This window comes from Hevea brasiliensis, chromosome 6 (assembly GCF_030052815.1).
Source record: "Hevea brasiliensis isolate MT/VB/25A 57/8 chromosome 6, ASM3005281v1, whole genome shotgun sequence".
Classification (NCBI taxonomy): domain Eukaryota; kingdom Viridiplantae; phylum Streptophyta; class Magnoliopsida; order Malpighiales; family Euphorbiaceae; genus Hevea; species Hevea brasiliensis.
Window position 1 is genome coordinate 100690616 of NC_079498.1, and position 21060 is coordinate 100711675.

The window sequence follows — 21060 nt, forward strand, 5'->3', positions numbered from 1 at the left end:
AAAATCTTTATCACAAAAATCTACATAATAATAATAAATAATAAATAGTATGGAATAACTTTCATTATTACGGTTATAAATAATAAATAGTATGGAATTTACATAATAAATAATAAATAATATTAAATAATAAATTTAATAATAAATTTATAACTTTCATTATTAAATAATAATAATAAATTACGGTTATTAAATAATAAATAGTATGGAATTTACATATCTATTTGAAATTACGGTTAAAGTTGCTTTAAAAAAATATCACTTTAAATATATTAATTTAAAAATATTAAAATTAATTTAATCACATTTTACACAAAACTATTTTCACACAACACTTTTATTATTATTATTATTATTATTATTATTATTATTATTATTATTATTATTATTACTTGACCAGGGACAAGGGAATTAATTCACAAAATTCCTTGGCAAGGGAATTAAATAGTGGTGTGAGAATCTGAAAATTTTTAAACTTTAGATAAAAATAAAATTAGAAAAAATTTAAAATTTTTATTATTCTTAATTTACTTAGAAATTTTTAATTTTAAATAATTTCAGCGGATTATTCAGATTTTTTTCACCTCATTTTTTTTTTCATTTTTTAGTGGATTGTCCACCATTTTATAAATTTTCTACTGCTTTTTAATTTGGAATATAATTTTTCTACTGTTGATGTTCATGTGAAAAAGTAAAACTAATTAATAAGTTATAAAATTTCACATCATCTTTAAAAATTAGAAAGTAACACTTCAGGTGGACCATTAGAAGAAACGTATCCCTAATGCAACAATTATGTTAACTTGAAGTCAATTGCGTTGATAGTGGGCAAAGTAATTTGTCATATATATCTTCTTAAATTTTTCAAATAGAAAATAATATAATCAAATTTTCAATAATTTTATTCATCCAAACCTATCAATTCTTAACCCTTCAATTCTTAACTCTTCAAGAATTTTCAATGAAAGAAACTTTATATAATTGTGTTGACTTGAAGTCAGCTCTATTGATAGTGGGCAATTTTTTTTTTTAATAACCGTCCAAAGGCAACATTATTAGAAATTTTAAATTAAAATGGTAATTTTATATAGATTTAATATATAAAATGATATGTTAAAATAACAAATGAATAAATTAAAATTTATAAAAATATTTTCAAGATAAAAATAAAATTTAATTTTGTAGAACTCATTATTAATTATTAATTATTTTATGATTTATTTATCACTATATATATAAATATTATATATGAAACCACAGTTGCATCATATAATTTCTAGAGGGTTTTTTATACAAATAGATATGTAACAATAAAATATTTAGGCTCCATTTGATCAGGAAAAAACTAATTTAGGTATTAAAATGAATGAGAATTATTCACTATGACTAAAAGAATCATCATTCCTCTTTCTAACCTAAGGAATCAAAACATAAAAATGAGAATGGTTATTTTATTAAAAGCCAAATGCTTAATTTCACTAATTATTATATTTTCATATAATTAATAAAATTAAAAAATTATAATTATTATCATTGGTGTAAGAGTCTAATGAAATTTAATTGTGTTGATTTAAAGTCAACTACGTTGATGATGGGCAAGTGACCTGTTACCTTATTTTAAATTGAAAAAATTTAACAATTATTTTTTTATTTTTTTTTAATTTGAGGATGAGCTGATTATCAAATTGTTTATTATTTATTTATTTATTAAATTAAAATTTAAGTTAATTCAATTAATTCAAACATGTAATTTTTAAATTAAATAGTACATTATCAAATTGCTTTCAAATAAATTTTTAATTTTATAAATTATTTTAGATATAATGTAAATTAAAATAATTAAAGATTGACGGGAATGAATTGACTAGATTGAATTTAGAAACCCAAAGGGACCCATTTATCTTCCCACACGCTAAGAAATTTTTCATGCTTAACCAATGTTCCATCGCACTCCTAGATTTGGCACAACGCTCACTGCAAGAAAACTCGCCCATCCCCCATGACGGGTTGTGCTCTCCACTTGTTGACCACGTATCAAGGGAATTGAACCCCCTCGCACAATGCATGAATCTTCAACTAGGATTTTTGATGAGTTATTTGTAAATTCAATTGTTATGGGTGATTTGGTTTTTGATAATTGCATGGCGTAATCTATTTTCTTTTTTAATGATACCATTTATGAAATTATTGTAGGATGTAGATGAGATGGCAATCGGTGATTATTTTTAGGTATTTCATTCGATCAAATTTTATTGGGATATGAATTTAATATTTCAAATATTTGAAATCATATCCAATTAAATAAGATTGAATATTTAGTACATGTAAGTATTTAATTTCATTCTCTATTAATAAATGAGGAAATAATGATGCTACATTACTATTAAAATATTTTATTTTTAAGATTAAAATACAAGGGCTTTTTTTTTTTTAAAAAATCTCTTAATGGTATGATGTTATATTTAAATTTGATTAAAAATTATATTTCAAGATTTTAAAAGTATGCTAGTGTATACATATATATATATATTAAAATCATGAAAATATTTGTAGTTTGATGATAGAGTTTGGTTTGATTAAATAAAGAAATAAATTTAATGCATAAAAATTGATTTGTGATACTATATTGTTTATTTTTTTAATATTTACAATAATATAATATCCAAATTAAATTAGTTTTTACAAATATTATAGTAGAAAATATAAAATTTTATGATAGAATATTATGTTTGGAAGTTTAGTTTTTATTTTGAAAAGTGAAAGTCTTTATACCAAGTATTGATTGTCAATCAATAACTAATGGCAAGTGGTATGTTATACCTTCTCAAATTTTCCAAAAGAAAGTCACAGTTTCAACAATTTTATTCATATACACATATTGACTGAAATGTTTAAGTTTTCTTTTAAAGACAGTCATTTTAATGATTCATTAATTTCTTATCAACAATTCACATTTTCAATAACTTTATTCACTGAAACGTATTTACAGAGACAGAGGCGAACCTAGCACATACCTCAGAAGGCTCTAGTACCCCCAATTTTTTTTTTTTAAATTAATATGTTATAATTAAAAGAAATAGAAAAAGACTAAGCATTTAAGTAAGCCTTCGCCCCACATCTTTTTTAAATATTTTATATAAAGTTAACATAATATAAATACACATTTTTTAAAAAAATTGATATGATTTATAGTTCTTAAATCTCAATTCCTATAATTTCTAACTATGATTTATAGTTTAAGATTTGTAATTTTAAATAGCTAACTAAAAAAGAATTTAATCATTTTAATTGAGATTCAAATATTTCATAATTTTACGCATTATTATTTCACAAATAGTTATTTTAATTGATTGCATTTATAATAAAAATTTATATATATATATTTGAAAATCATCTATAATTAATAAAATATATGATTTATTAAAAAATATAAATTATATTGTTTTTATAAAAATGTAATTTGTAAATTTTTATTAATTATAATAATTATATAACTTTTAAATTTTGGTCCCTCAACATTCAACCCTGCATCTGCCTCTACATACGGAGACTCTTATCCCATTCTATATAGAAAAAAATAGATTAAGTTTAACGTACTTTTAAAGCTAGCTTGAGAGATGACGTTTGCCAAAATTTTTTTATTTAACAAAGTTTTTTTTATCCAAAATCGATGTGGAACAACGTATTCCCTTACACCCAAGTCTTTATATTTTGAAAGTTCAAAACATCAATTTGAGAAACGTATACAAGATGGTTTGATTAAGATGGGCTATGAAATTGCCTAGAAATTAATATAATGTCCAATGAGTATAGACTTCAACAAGAAGTGGAGGATGTTATCATAGGCGAACTAACCGTGGACTTGCAATTTTGTTTAAGTCTTTACAAAGAAACAGATAAGTTTTATTTAATTGTGATGTTTTTAAAATTGTGGTCCTGTAGGAGGACTTTCATGCTCCCTATAAGTGTAATAGTCCATAATTGATTTGATAAGTCCTTGTTTTCATCAACCTCATCTTGAATGCATGAATCATTCGATTATAATAAAAAAAATTAAATTTTATTTTAATAATAAATAATTTAATTTAAAATATATTTTTTAAAAACTTCATTTTTTTATTATCAATTTAATTACTTTTTAAATGATAATAAGATTAACTAAATTTATTTAATTAATAATATAAATTATAATATTTTTGATTTTTTATTAATAATATTAAATTATTTTTATTAATAATATATAACTATAGTTTTATTTTAAATTATAAATTTATAAATTAATATCAACTATATTTTTTTTGTTAAAACAAATAATCAAATAGAACATTTCAATACAATTATATCCAATTAACCATTCAATTTCAATTCGATTTGATTAATATTTTAAATGTATAAAAAATTTTAATTATTTAAATATTTGATTTGATTAATCAAATTTTCACGCTAACCTCATCTCTTAATAAAGGTCCCAATTCTAGCATTAGTTTGTAGGTATTATAATAAGAGATTATAATAAGAGTCATCTCGTTTGATTCTAAAATAAATATTTTTTTTAATTTCTTAAAATATGCTAAATTTACATCAGATTTGATTAACATAAGAAAATTTATAAAAAAATAAGTGAAGCAGATATATTATTGTAATACGCTTTATATAAATAATTTAATTAATTTTCCTAATTTTTATTTATAATTTTTAATAATAAATATATAATTAAAAAATAAAAAATACATGCACTATTCATTCTTAATTGAGGCAAGTGCATTATTCTTTATTTTTTTTTAGTTGATAATTCAAATCAAACTAATTAAATTGTGGGGCTAAACGGCTAAATTTAGTCAAATTCAATTTAAAAAGAATATAAAAAGAGTGCAATTTGGTGTAATATGTTAATTCATGGTTTAGGACGACTTGGACTAATCATTAGATGACTTAAATATTTTTACTCAAATTTCAACTTAAAATAATAAATTTTAGGTAATTATTCACTGGTTTAAAAAATAATAAGAAAATTAAATCAAAAGCTAATTGGTAGTGGACTTGGAATTTTTTTTTAAGTCTTCTCAAAGAAACAGGTAAGTTCTATTTGAGTGTGATGTGTTTAAAATTGTGGTATTGACTTGATCAACAGTGGTGGATTTTTTTTTTCGGATTAATATATAAAAAATAAATAATAAAATATTATAAAAATTTAAAATATAATATTAATATCTTATAATTAAACTGAATTAAATTTAATATCTTGAAAATTATAATAAAATTATTATTATTATTATTATTATTATTATTATTAAAGATTACATTGTCACGACCCAACCTATGGGCCGAACCGGCACTACGACCTGGGTCAGCCAAAAGCCTCCGAGGCCCGTAGTAAGCCTAACTATTCCTCAATCTAACTCTAAGGCCCATTTGGGCCCAATTTCAAGAATTCAACCGGACAGAGTCCGGCCATAAAATGGACCTTTCAACAGGGAGTTTTTGACTCACCCGACCTGTAAAGACAATATATAATCAATTGGGGAGCTCAGCTCACCCTCCACATACTCATAACAACATAAAAATAAATAGGAGCTCAGTTCCTTCATCCAGTCCAACATCCATGCATATAATAAGTTTACAGGTCCAACATGGTAATTATATTACAGACCCAAATCAAATAAATGTTTCTATCACATGCGGAATTATAGGAGTTAATAGAATTATACAAATATTAATAAACGACCTGCGAAGAAGAAAAGCAGGTTAACCACAACAAATATCCTCCTGTAGCCTGGAAAAATAATGAACAGGAGTGAGCGTTCAACTCAGAGAGTAAAATATCAATTTTAACCATAATCTCTATAACTATCTAAAGCTAATGCACCCTGTAGAGTGAAATGCAACATCGGCAATATTTTCACATCACAACAGCAAAAAGGTAATTTGGAGCACTCACACACCCGATAATGTCAAACAATACATATATGGGAGTTGATCCCCTATACAGCTCTCTTAATCCAACCTGTGCCAGCGAAGAACTCAAGCTCGGACTTCCACTTAATAAACCAGATCGGGGTTCCAGCGAAGAACTCAAGCTGTGTCTACCCCGAAGGACCGAGTCCTAGCGAAGATCTCAAGCTGTGTCTACCCGTCCTGTCCATAGCCAACACTATACCACACGCACGCCAACGCACGCACACTGCTCCAAATTACCACAACAATATCCATGGCACTTTAACAATTACGAATGCAACATAAAAACGTGCCTAGTGTTTAACTATATAAATAAATATTTATAAGTGATGCATGGGTATGCTTGAATATATAATAATATCGAAGTTATAATTAAAATTAATGTTTTACTCACAGACTTAACAGCAGTCACTGTGGCGGCTGGGCAGAAGAGGAAGGCTGTCCCGGCTCACCTAATAATTTTATTACAATTATTTAGTACATTTGACCCAATACAAACTAAGAAAAGACCAAGGATGTCCTAAGTCGTGCCGAAAATCTGGCAGAGTCTCCCCTATACCTAGGACCTACCCAACCTGCAAAAAGGCTTAAAACACACTTTTATATCCATAAACCATATATCCACAACTCAAATCACATCACACAGCCCCTCCTGGGCCCATCCAATCAGTCATCAATCGCACGATGTAAAATTACAGTTTAGTCCTTATAATTGACCCTTTATGCAAAAACTACCCAAATAAGCTCTAAAAATTCTAAAACTTTGCCCCGTGGTCCTTAGCAATATTACTAAGCTAATGCAAAAAGAATCATAATTTTCTGAGCTACCACGAATATTTTATGGATTTTTAATCCCATTCAAGCACTAGAAAATTAAGAAAAAGTAAGGTTCGGTTTTACCTATGCCGATTCCGACTTCGGGGACGTGCTCTGGACATCTGACAACAGTGAGGTAGCCAAAATCTCGGCCCAATTCAAAGACTTTTGGTGGCCGATGCATGCATGGTAGAATTTCACTGCACTGGCAGCGTCGAATTTCAGCGAATTGAAGGTACCTACACGAAGCTCACAACACGAGGGTTAGTATATAATTTTTACGAAATTTTCTAAGCTCATTTAATACTCAGAAAAATACTACGAAGTTTCATGGGCCCCACAGAAAAACGGTGTCGAAAAATTTTGAATTTATATTGTCGCGAAACTCTTGACGAGTGGAGAGCTCTGATACTCTCGGTTTTCTCGTGGAGTTCACGGTTTGTGAGAAATCTAGCCCAAAAGTCAAAATGGGCTAAAACTTTCCGAACAAAAATTGGACAAACCGCTAGATGAATTTTAGTATTTTTGGTGTCTATGGAAAGCTCTCAAGGTGCAGATGGTGTTTGACACAAGACCTGGCCTAATCAGTGGCTGGATCGATCGGATTTAGGCCGGGCAACCGAAACGGCCCGCTACGCGTCGCACGGCTTCGCGCTCGTTTTCCCAATGTTCTAGGCGGCGGCCGGCGAGGAGGGAAGGCTGAGGAGGTGTGCCGGCAAGGTGGGGAGGGCTGGGTGGCTGCGGCGCGGCATGAGGGTGAGGGAGGAGAGAGAAAATGGGAGAGAGAGGAAGAGGGACAGGACGCGCGGGGAAGGGAAGAAAAGAAGAAGAAGGTCGGTCCGATTCGACCGGTCCAATCCGATCCGGTTCGATTCGGCCGATTCGATTCAAGATACAAAATTTTGAATTTTTACTTTGCCTTGGGACCGAAAACGAGGCCCAAAAATTTCGAAAAAATTTTAGAAAACTCAGAAAAACTCGTAGAGTCCAAATATATTTTTAGTTTTGCCACGTGGTCTTTAAATTAATTTGTAAAAATCATCAAAGTTTTATATTTTTGGAAAATCGAACCCGATTTCTAAAACTCGAAAAATCTCAAATAATTTCTCAAAATTTAACTAAAATAAAATATCAATATTTACCCAAAAATAATAAATTTTAAAAAAAATAGGGGTGTTACATCCATAATTAATAAATAACTAAAATGTATATTATATAACATATTTATATTATTATATTATATAATTTAATTAATTGTAAATTAACATGTAACTTATAATTAAAAATTATATAATTTAGAAATTGTTAAAAGATATATTATAGGGTATAATATGAATTAATAACCTATTTTAAAAGTTAAATGTTAATTCAAATATGGCCTCTTGTGAAAATAATTGAATAAAATTATTTTAAGAATAAAGCACTAAATTAGAATCAGAACTGAAGGATTAAGAATCGTATCGAACTGAAACTAATATATATATATATATATATATATATATATATATATATATATTCCTTTTTTTCTGCATACATTCGTCACTGTTGATAAGTGTTTGTTTTCATCAACCTCATCTTGGTTGCATGAATTATTTAATTATAATAAAAAAAAATTAAATTGAATTATTTGATTATTATTTTCAAAATATATTTTTTTAAAAATTGTATTTTTATTATCAATTCGATTTATTTTATAATAATAATTGAGTTAACTAAATTTTTTTAATTAATGATATAAATTATAATATTTTATTTTTTTCTATTAATAGTATTAAATCTTAAACTATTTTTATTAATAATTTATATTTATTTTTATTTTAGATTATAAATTTATAAATTAATCAATATTTTATAAATTATATTATTTTAGTTAAACTAAATATAATAAAAAAGGAATATATCGAGTAATTATATTTAACTAACCATTAAATTTTAGTTCCATTTTATTAGTATTTAAAACGTATAACAATTTTTAATTAAGTGTTATATTTGATTTTAGAATTATGAACAATTGAATCTTTACGCAAATTTTCATTCCAAAACAATTGATTTAGCTTTCTTCATCTATACCGTTGGCGGAATATAACATTTCACATCTAAATTTTATTAAAAAAGAAATTATTCTACCTTAAATTTTTAAAATGTCTCATGACACACTTCAACTCTATAAAGTGAAATTAAAGTCTTTAAAACCGAGCATGAATTTTAATTGCTCTGACATGATAAACTGCTGACTATAATTTTAAGGGTACCTTAATTCAATTTTTACAGAAGTTGAGGTGTGTCAAAAAATATTTACAGGAGTTAGAGTGTGTCATAAGACTTCTTAAAAATTCAAAGTGTTATCAAAAATTTTTTATAAAATTCAGAGATCAACTTATATATTCAGCCTTTATTATTTACTCTTAATGCGGTTGAGTATTATTTATACTTGATTGATTTTGTTTACTGATCCCATTGCAAGACAATGTCATTAAATTGATTGAAATAATAAACTTCATAAAAATAATAGGCTTGACCCATGGATGAATACTTATAATTTCTAAAGAACTAATTATGTGTTGCTATAGCTATCGGGGAAATTGGCAGTAGCATTTTTAAATGGTATTTTTGGTAACCCTTAGGAAATATTATCAATTACTTTATGTCTATTGGCCTAAAGAAGCTAAATATTTTTTATTTTTACAATTTAATTCAATGCTTTGAATCTTGACATAATCGATCAAAATTTCAAAATCACAAAAATTTTATCTAAAATTAAAATTGAATTTAGAGGGAGTATGTTCATATTATGTGACCCTATTTAATGGATCCCACTTCACATATATTTAATACAAAAAGAAAAAAAAAAGGCTTTTAACCCTATTTAACTATTTTAACTAAAGGGTAAAAATGTAAAACTATATAACTATGCAAGAGCTATCTAACTGCAGATATTGGAGACTTAACTAAGTTAGATCATAAATCAATAGTAAAATTTTTATCAACAAGGATTAGGATCAGACTGACGTGCAAATAAACACATTCAGCATAGCTAATGCCTATGATAATTTGTGATAACTTCACATCATTTCCCAAATCATAGCAGAAAGATCAACTCAGAAGAATAAAATTTAATAGATATATGAAGATAAATAACCAAAAATGGTCACAATTTAAAAATAAAATCGTATTAAATGAAGAATATCAGTCCAACAAAATGAATACAAGTAAAAGCCCGAAAAGACCAAGAAATTATCTGTTCCTCAACCTTCACATGCTTTGAGTATAGCTTGACAGCATGACATTCTCTTGCCAATGAGCGCACCCCTTTGGAGAATCATACTCACTTGTTCTAAATGATCATATAGAAAATGAAGAAAAGCAAGTGTTCTATATTACAACAACATTGTTAAGTTCATATGAATCTAAAAATCATAACAATTATTTATAACATAATTCAATTTAGACAAAATGAAGAACTACTAGACCTCATAACTTCAATAGCTCTCGATGCAAATGTACTAATAATAAGAACAGTCGGACTACCCGGATGGATTTTCCCTTCCGCAAGCTCCCCTTCACTGAGAACTTCTTTCCATGAGGATCCAAAAGCTGCATTCACTTGTTTTCCCAAGGCCTCTACATCTTGACCCGGTTCTTGAGACAACACCAGAAAGCTCCTCTTTGTGTATTTTCACAAAACAAACAGACAATGGAGCACCCATTAACAAAAGAAAAAGCATAAGGATATTATTATGGCAGGCATGCAAATCTAAAACACACACAAAAATTGCACAATCACACAATATAGAAAAGATAAGAAGAATAACATGGGATTTAATATGGTTCTACCGTAAAGTCTATGTCTGTGGGTAAGACAAGAGAAAAAGTTTCACTATAATAAAAAGAGTAAGATACAATCATTCAGAACTCTCAAACCCTAACTCCAATGTGTTTCTTGAATATCTTACAACTCTACTGCAAATGACAGAATATTATAATATTTATACTAGTTCATATCGCGAAGGCGTTGCCCTACAACCCCCAAAGAGATCGTTTACTTTTTTTAGAACTGCATTTTGTCTCCTCTGTATCCTGACTCTACTCTTCCAAATCTTATCATAATTTGGGCCTTTCAGTTTGTTCTTTAGCCAACTCTTTTTATCTTACCCAAATTTGAACTTTGACTATTTTATTCTTTAACTCTATTCTCTTTCTTAACCTGATTGTCATGTTAGAAACTTGTACCTTTTTACTGTCTCTACCAAGTCATCTACACCTCAATGTTACTCAGAATTAGTCCTTTGACCACTTTAACTAGTACTTCTACTGACATTTGGGTTTTGCTTCATCTGCAATCAACTGTCAAAATTTTCATTTCTACGCTTTTTATATTTACTGACATTCTGTAATTTGCCTTTGCTGACTTACTGCCCTTAATATCACTTGTTTAGAACATACTCTTTTCTTGAGTAATAAGAAGTTGAAAAGGAACTCAGAGAATTGCAGCCATGCATTTACTGTGTGATCTCTGTCCTTATCCTTTAGACAACATACTATCTCCTACTACCTTAAGGAGGGGATCTGCAAGGATTCTATTTTTTCATATCCACTCAATTAGCCAAAACTTAAGATATTTATTTAATTCAAAGGCTTTACATCTATCATGATCTGATCACTTATGATTCCTACAATGAAACTTGTACCCTCTCCAGGATACCTAAGCTAACAACTCTTTACCTCACTCTATAGTCCCATTTGGGATACTATTTCATAGGTCACCATCACTAGTAGTAACCTTTTGTCCCTCTTGAAAGGATAAGATCATGCTAGGCTATCTGCTCTCTTATCATACTGCAAACTCCTTAAAGCATCATTTCACAGGCTATGAACACCATTCATAGCATTCGATCTCCTTTTTAGGGGAGCAAAGTCATACTCTGTGCCTTACAGCCACACAATCACTAAACTTTAGGCAAAACATCCATTGTAATGCCAAAACTATCTAAGACCCCATATTAGAGACCAGATGGTCTCACTCTGTAGGTGCTATCTTTACTTAAAACTATACTGAAACCTCTAATCTTATGACAACTCCTGATGTAACTCTAGCTCATGCTAAGTTAACCGAGTCACTGACTCTAGTTACTGCCTAACTAGGACCTTTGATATTCTAGCTCAAGGGTTTTAGACCCCTAACTAGGAGTCCCAAATTCCTTTGCAAAAATAGAACTCTATTTTGGTATATCCATACAAAAAAAAAAGCTAGCTGCAAACATCCATGTAGAACACATTAGAGATGCACTTAGTTGTACACAATAATCTCATGTCGGTATTGTAATATGTAGCTTACTACACAAACAATGAGAGCATTACGTAGGTCACTATGATACATCCCAACAGACTAGGTTTTCCAACTTCTTATCCTTCTTTAACCCACTGATACTATCAACTTGCCCTAACTGGGCTGTCCACTGATAACTGCCAGTAGTGTTACCCTTACCTCCATCTAGGGTAGCTATACTGCCATAACTCACATTTATGTACTCATACCTTACACTAGATAGGCTCACTAATTAGCCCTATTTTGACAGAAACATGTCATTTCTTAGAGTACATATCCCCTTGGTAGACCTTAACATGTCCGCTAGCTTAAGTTCATATCACCATGTACTCCATAAAGACTGAGATACTAAACTGAAGCACTTTTACACTATCCAAAGAGTAACGCAAAATCTAAAAACAAGGAGTTACAAAAAAAGACAAAACAGGAACCTATACTCCGTATGTGATAACTCAAGGTACACACTTTTCCATGAATCTATAACCTAAGCTCTGATATCAACTTTGTCATGACCCACTTTCTGGGATGGACCAACACTACGACTTAGGTTAGCATTAGGCCCCCGAAGTCTGTAGTAAGCCTAACTATTTCTAGCCCAACTATAAAGCCCATAAATATAATCTAATTTTAAGAAATCAAATGGACAAAATCTGGCCATAAATTAGACTATCCAACGGGGAGCCTTAACTCACCCAACCTGTAAACCAATAAAATAACAATATGAGGAGTCAGCTAACGCTCACAATTCTCAAACCAGATAAATAATCAAATAGGAGCTCAGCTCTCTCATCCGAAGTAATGAATATCTCATGCATCCAAACATATCCATATAAATAAGGTTACAACTCCAAAAGTTTAGTTAATACAATCCCAGATAATGATAATACACTACTCGTACATGTGAAGTTGTAAAATTTAACAAAAAATAATAAAAATAAACTAAACTTTTCTGGTTTAACCTATGAGAAAAGAAAGCAGGTTATTTTTAACAAGTCCACCTATCACCTAAGGAAAAAAAAAATAGTTGAATAGGGGTGAGCGTTTGACTCACAGAGTAAGATATTGATTTTAAATATAATTTCTATAACTATCTAAACCTAATGCATTCATATGTATGAAATGTAACATATACACATAATTTCAAACAATTCAAATAATATTCACACAAAAGATAATTTGGAGCACTCACACACTCGCGTGTCACATCAATATATATATATATATATATATATATATATATATATATATATATATATATATATATATATGAAAGCTGATCCCCTATACAGCTTTATTAATTCTAATACCTGCCAGTGAGGTCAACTCAGGCCATATTTTCTCTTAATAATCCAAGTGCGGGGCTCAGCAAGATCAACTCAAAGCCGTACTTACTCTAACTTATCCACATATAAGGATTGGGTCCCAGCGAGTCAAGCTTCAATCGCGACTACCTGTCTTACCACATCCATATCCACACCACACACACGCTAACATACACACAGCTTCAAATTATCTTAAGGCGACATCTACAATAATTTCATCAATAAAATATGCAATATAAGGGCGTGCCTAGCATTTAACTACACACACACACACACACACACACACACACACATATATATATATATAAGTGAATACATGAGCATGCCTTGAATATAAAATAATAATATTGAGATTATAAATAAAATCAATATCTACTCACAGATTATCCAAATATCACTAGAGCGACTGAGAAGATGAGAAAGATTGACTCAGATCACCTAAACAATTATATTCAAGAAATTTATCAATATTAACTCAAAACAAAGAACTAAAGAGCCTAAGACACCCAAGGTTTATGCCGAAAATCCTGCAGAGTTTTTCCTGTACCTAGGACCTACCCAACCTACAAAATAACTCAACTAACACTTCTCAATCCAAAAAGCCCCAGACTCATAATACAACAATTACATAATGCCCCTCCTGAATTTGCCAAATCAGTCAATTCTTACATAAAATAATTATTTAAAAAATTTAGAACATTACATGAACAGACTAAAAATATGTGTCATTTGTGATAGATAACTCATGCTCTTACTAAGGTTTGCACTTGGTTGGGTGAAGAGTTTATTTTGACTGAGGAAGGCCCTCATTGTACTTTTCAATTACTTCTTTTGGATTTTTTTCTTTGGCTATTTAAAAGAAATAGGTAGGAAATTTAATTGGTCATAACCGATTTATATTTATGCATATTTATTTTAAGATTCATTTCATGAGTCCTATACACGTGATGTGTTGTACGAATCACATGTGCTAGGGATAAGTTTTGACATTTATTTCTGAATTTTGGAAATTGTAATAAAAATGTTTTAATTTAAAAATATAATATAAAATCTTTTAAACTTTAAAATTGTTTACAGTATCCACGTCATTACTATTCTAAATTATATAAACTAACTATTGAAAATTAAAAAATTTATTATATAAAATTTTAAAATTCAAAAATTTTATATTATATTTTTGAATGATAACTTTATTGCAATTCATAAAGTTCACAAACAACATATATTAGTTGATGATCAAGATATTATCTGAAAAGCAGTGAACTCTAGAACATAAATTATTTGTGAAAGAAAACGCAAGGAGATGACCAAATTGCAGCACCTTTCTTGCTTGTTACTGCTAAATGTCTTCAGCAATAGGACGAGCCCAAAACTTGATTTCTGTTTTCTACCAAATTGCGTCTCAACTGCCCCTAGAATCCCTATGGAAGATAAGCACTAATCTTCCTATCACACACATACGATTGCAACGTGTTGGGGACGGGAACAAGTTTCCCACTTCCTTCATAATGCTCCCATGATGAGGAGACTAAATTCTCTTTTGTGGCCTTTGGAGATATGAGCTGGATATTAAGTGCTTATGGGCTTGAGCCATTAGCCCACTCATAGGTGGACCAATCTTTTCTTCAAAATTAATTCTATATTTCAATATAAAAAAATCTGTTATTAAATAGAAAAAATTATCATTAATTATGAAATATAAAATAATTTTTTAAGTTTATTAAGGAAAAAATGTCATTTAATTTGTTATTAATTAGTAACAAAAAAATTTATTGGGATTTAAGTTTTATTTGTTTATATAAAGTTCACTTTTAATTCTCATTCTTTGCGGTTCTAATTTGAATAAATTTTCAATTTTTTGCAATAACAGTAAATCGTGGTTCCCCCTCCACCAGGCACTATTATGATCAATTTTCATAGTGCTATTAGCAGGAATGATAACCTGGGGCCCATGGCAGCGTTGGCTAGAGATTGGAATGGGCTACCTCAAGGTTGGTGCCGCAAAGTATTCCCTGGTATCCAGGACCCTTTGTTTTGGAATCTATAGCTAATTGTGAATCAATCTCGCTTGCAAGGAATAAAGGGTTCCAACCAATAATTGTCGAAGGCGCCGACTCTTTGAAAGTCATCAATGCTATAAGGAAATCTAACCCTCAAGGAATTCTGCCTGTGATTTGAATATTGTGCTTGAACAGTCCAACTAAGTTGATTAGATTTTCTAAACCTGTAGGAATTGTGCCTCTGAGTTGATTGCGCCCAAAAATAAAGTAGATCGAGTTCAATTGACTGATTGGACACAGAATTGGGTAAACTACCCCCCCAAAATTTTTCCAAGATTATAGTTGAATTGTTTCCCAAATTATTTCAATGAAGTCGAGATTTTTCAGATTTCTTATATTCATTGGCACTTGTCCAGCAAATTCATTCCAACCAAGATTAATTATTTCCAACCGAGAGGCATTGAATAATGAATTTGGAATTGACCCAGAAAAATCATTTTCACCAAAGCCAAAGAAATTGAGATTTGGGAGAGTGAGGCCCGTGTGTTGTTTGTCAGGCTTCCATTGAGTTGGTTCTGTGTAACTAAGAGCTTCATTAAAGATAAGATATTAAAAATGGATGGAGGGATAATACTAGAGATTTGATTAGAGCCAACAGCAAAAGTTGTTGACCTTGCTAATCTGCCTATTTCGTCAGGAATATGCCCCACCAAAAGTTGTGAAGTTACATGAAAGATGGTGAGCGACGAAAGGTTGCCTAGAGTAGTTGGGATTTCTCAACTAATATCGTTCATGCCAAGTCAAGGCTCCTAAAGCTTCATTTAGAAACCAAGCTCTGCTGGGATCTTTCCTGATAGATTATTCCCTTGTAAACCAATTACACTGAGTTAATAACAACCTGTCTGGAAATTCACCTTCCAATGAATTGTTATTGAGAAAGCTAATACGATAAAATGCAATAGGTACAAGAAAGCTAAGATGGGTTAATTTATCAGCCATATTTGACTTATTAGCACCTTCATTAAATAAAAAAAAAATCAACTTGAATTCCCAACAACTATAACATTCCAGCTATATCATAATGTTTTACTCTCCTAATTAACAAATTGTGCTATGTTTTGTCTATGGTCTCTTATTCAAAAGTGTGGTGTCTATCGGATTGGATTGCTTAGACCACGTTCTTTAAGAAAAACATTCTTGATCAAGTGCAGTTGATTGGCGAATTCTCTCATGCTCATTCATATTTTAAGCGATTCTGCTGAATAGATGACCCCGATTTCAAGCATTGAAACCAAGCAATGTAGCACATTTCCTCTCATATTGCTTAAGTTTTTGCTGTCATTGATTCCTTCATCTTCTTCTGTTAGATTCTGATCGTCTTATTTGGTTGCTTTTTTTTGTTGCTTTTGATTCTTCTATTTCTTCTGCAAGGAGGTTTGGGTCCGCAATCTGCATTATTCTTTGTGGCAATGCTGCCTTCACAAAGTCATTAGAGATTTAGACCTTCTCTAAACATGTCATCAACTGGTTTTCTTCTTGAGAACATCTCTAATAATAGGATCCCATTGCTACATACATCCCCCTTCTTCGATGCTTCAGAGCCCATTCCATATTCTAAAAATCATAGAATTAATTGGGTTGAATTGTTACCATTATCAATGAATAAAATATGATTATAATGAAGATGGCCAGATACCTGGAGCTGCATAACCAATTGTTCCTTTGATTCCAGTGGTGCTAAATTTACTTTGAGACGAAGCATAGGAAGTTGATAGGAATCTTGCCAGACTAAAATCAAACACATGAGCAACCATATCATCATCTAGAAGAACATTGTTAGGCTTCAAATCACAATGAATGTTTGGTCTTTTGTAGAGATCATGAAGATAATGCAAGGTAGATGCCACATCAATAGCAACATTTAGTCTCTAAAGAAGCTTCAAATTTCTTGATTGTTTTTTATGACCAATATCAGAATGCAACCATGTCTCTAAGCTCCCATTTCGCATAAATTCAAAGATTAGAGCTTTGAATTCATCAAGTTTTCCATCTATACTTGAGCAATATGCTAACATCTTGACAAGATTCCGATTATGAGCATTCATTAGCACTTTGCATTCAACTATAAAGCTCTTTGAAGTACCCTTTCTTTCAAGCTTAAGAACTTTAATAGCTACTGCTCTTTTTGCTTGATTTAGAAGTCCTTTATATATAGAGCCAAAGTTGCCAGATCCAATTAAATTATTAGAGGAGAACCCATTTGTTGCCCGAGAAAGGTCTCTATAAGGTACCTTCAAACGAAGGTGGTTCATCATTAAGGATTCAGAAGACGACCTCTAAAGGCTATTCATCTTTGAGAATGCAGTAGAAGATGACTTTTTTTGTGATTTTCTCTTGTAATGCATAAAAAGAATGGCTAGCATTATAACGACAAACAAAGCTACACTAGGAATTATGATTACTAGCTTAAATGCAAGGGATTTTCCTTTTTTCATCACCTTGTCGAGGCATTTGGGCAAATTCAGCTTCAGGACACCACAAAAAAGGTTACTGTTTCCAATTAGTGACAATGCAATTGTGTTTTTAAAGACTCCTTTATTTGGTACCTCACCCTCAAGATTATTGAAAGAAAGATTTAGATAAATTAAATATTGAATGCTCTGGAGACCTTCTGGAATTCGTCCGGTCAAGTTATTTTGTGAAAGATCTAAATATTGAAGGCCTTTTAGGGAAGCCAATGAGGACGGGATGGTTCCTCGAAAGGAATTAAATTGCATGTAAAGATATTCCAGGCTTAAGCAATCTCCAATGGTTGAAGGAATTTCACCAGAAAGATTATTTCTAGAGATGTCTAATTTTTTCAAGCTAGTAAGCTTCCCTATTTCTGGAGGCAGTTAACCAGTAAATGAGTTTTGTGACAAGTCTAATTCCTATGATAAGGAAGAAAGGCCTAAAAGCTCATGGGGTATGGCTCCGCTGAGGTTATTTTATGAAATGGAAAAGATATTCAAGTTCTTTAAGTTTCCAATATTTGAAGGAATTCTTCCCCAAATCTGTTCTTTGATAAGAAGAGCTGAGACAATCCTGAAAGTTTTGCCAAGGAGGATGGAATCAAACCAAATAATCTATTTCCAGTTAAATCTAAAACTTGTAATTGTCGAAACTTGCCTAAAAAAAAGGGAATAACACCTGTGAAAAGGTTATAGTGCATGACCAATCCAGTTAAGTTGATGAGATTCTCAAATCCTGCAAGAATGGTGCCCCCAAGATTGTTTTTGCCAAAATCCAAGATTTTCAGCTTGGTACAGTTTACCAGAGAGGAAACAAAAGCCAAGTCATTAGTTGAATTAGTTCCTAAATTATTCCCATGAAGTCTTATCCTCTAAAGGTTCTTCAGATTTTCCAGAAAGACTGGAACTTGCCCAACAAAGTTATTCAAACCAAGATCAATAATTTCCAATTGAGACGCATTTAACAGTTTATCTGGGATTGATCCAACAAAATTATTCTCACCAAAACCAAAAAAATTGAGATTTGGGAGAGTGAGGCCTATGTTGTCTGGTAGACTCCCATTTAGCTGGTTATGTGTGTAACATTCTCACTTTAGATAGTCCGTACATTCTACTGTTTCGGTGACTAATATCTGTCTGGACAGTCAAAATGTTTAAAACTATATCTAAACTAGAGTGAGGATTCATAAATAACCAAAATAATGACAACAAAAATTAAGAAAAAATTTAAACAATGAAATGCACTAAGGTTAAATGAGCTATAACTCCGGCGACGGATGACCTAACAATAAGTGACTGTAAAGACAGTTAGCAACCCTCGACCCATGAAAAACCCTGTGAAATAATTTTTGGGACTCCAGCGAAGAATTATTGAGGCTTAGATGCCAATAGATTACTAAGGAAATATAAGAAAAATTAAATCAATCGGTACAAATAATTTTGGCTCAATAAGTAAAACGAAAGGCATTTTGGTCATTTCACCTTCAGATATGATTTTTGACCAACTTGTCCATTTAAGTAAGTGAGTTATGTGATATAAAATGTGAATAAATATTGATAGAAATTTAATTAAAAATGAGTACAGAAGAGAAAAAGAAAATAAAATTTAAATCCAAATTATTACATGGGCATGAGGTCACCATGATGTAATTATAATTTTCTACCCAATGGAAATCAAACAAGCAATCATAAAAAGAATAAAAGGGATAAAAATTAAACCAAAAATCCATTTCATCTTCTTCAATTCACTTGGCCGAACCATTGCTCTCTCTCTCTCTTCCATTTTTGTCTTCAATAAAGCTTAATTTTCCTTAGCTTTCCTTCATCAAAACCCCAAATTTCCAACATTGAACCTTAATATTTCATCAAGGAGAAGAATTTGGTGGAAAAAGGAAAGAGAAAAAGTGAAAAAATTCAGTGTTTAAATTGTGTGAACTAGTTGAATTTAGTTTTGATTTGAGATTGGCAACCAATGCCAACAAATGTAAAATCCAAAATGTGGTATTTTGGTATAATTAGAACTAGCATACCTATTAATTATGAAAAAGTCAATATTTTTGCATGAATAGTAAGGTGAATAGTAACCACCAAACATTAAATGCAAAGAATTAAATAATTAACTTTTTTAATATGCCTAGAATGATTGGTTTGAATAAGTTGACATGCCAATAGGGTTCCGATAGCAGTACTGCGTATGGCTTTGTGCCATTCCGTGATTTATGGCATATAGTGCTATTTTGTGATATTATGGCTTTGGCCATTTTGATACCCTTGACATACTTGGCCTTGTGCCCAATGAATATTATGGCTTGTTAGCCGTTCTGTTGCACACCTGGCAGATACTTTATGACCGATGGTGTAACGGCCCGAGATACTTGGTATCCAGCACCAGTTTACCCATTTATCCAGTCCAGTCAACTGGTATAGGTTACTTGGGCAACCAAAATAAGTCTTAATAATTTATTACCAAATAAGGAATATAAAAAGTACTAAATTAATAATATTACTAATAATTACTAAAATTTCAGTCTGCATGAAATAAAAACATAACTTGTGCATCTTTATTTATTTAGTTTATTTTTATTTTATATTGGCACCACTAAACTGTATTGCTTAGCGCATTGCTTTTTGCCACGCGTAGGTACTGGAGATACAGAGCGAGAGCCCAGTAAACTGTAGACTGGAGATCAGAGTCTAGATTTGCATTGTGTCCAGTGTCACTACATCTACAGTGTATTTTGATAGGACCCACTAGGCTTATCAGTGATTTTGTATTTTATAGTTAGACTTTTAGTTTGCCATGTAAATTACAAACTCATGTAATTATTTGTAAATTATGTAATTAATGAGATTTCCATCTTTTATTTATGAAATTCAAATATGAATTTATTTATGTATGAAATTATGAGTTGCAATATTGAGATGGAATATTAGAATTGAATATGAGAAAGAATTTACATTATTGAAATTATATTATTTAGATTTTTAACAGGTGAAAATCGTGAAAAATTACGCTTAAATTAGGGGAAGCTCTGTCAGTTTTTCCGTTTGATAAATTGACCCTAAAGTAATAAAATAAAATGTAAATACTAAGAAAAAAAAAGATAAGTTAAGACGCTCCGGTACCGGGT

General features: G+C 30.4%; 1 non-coding gene across 1 annotated transcript; it reads right to left on the minus strand.

The window, feature by feature from the left end:
- Positions 1–9763: 9763 nt before the first annotated feature.
- LOC131181279 (small nucleolar RNA Z122) lies at positions 9764–9850 on the minus strand. The gene has a single exon (XR_009149906.1). It is a non-coding gene; the product is annotated as a small nucleolar RNA Z122 (small nucleolar RNA).
- Between the last annotated feature and the right edge of the window lie 11210 nt (positions 9851–21060).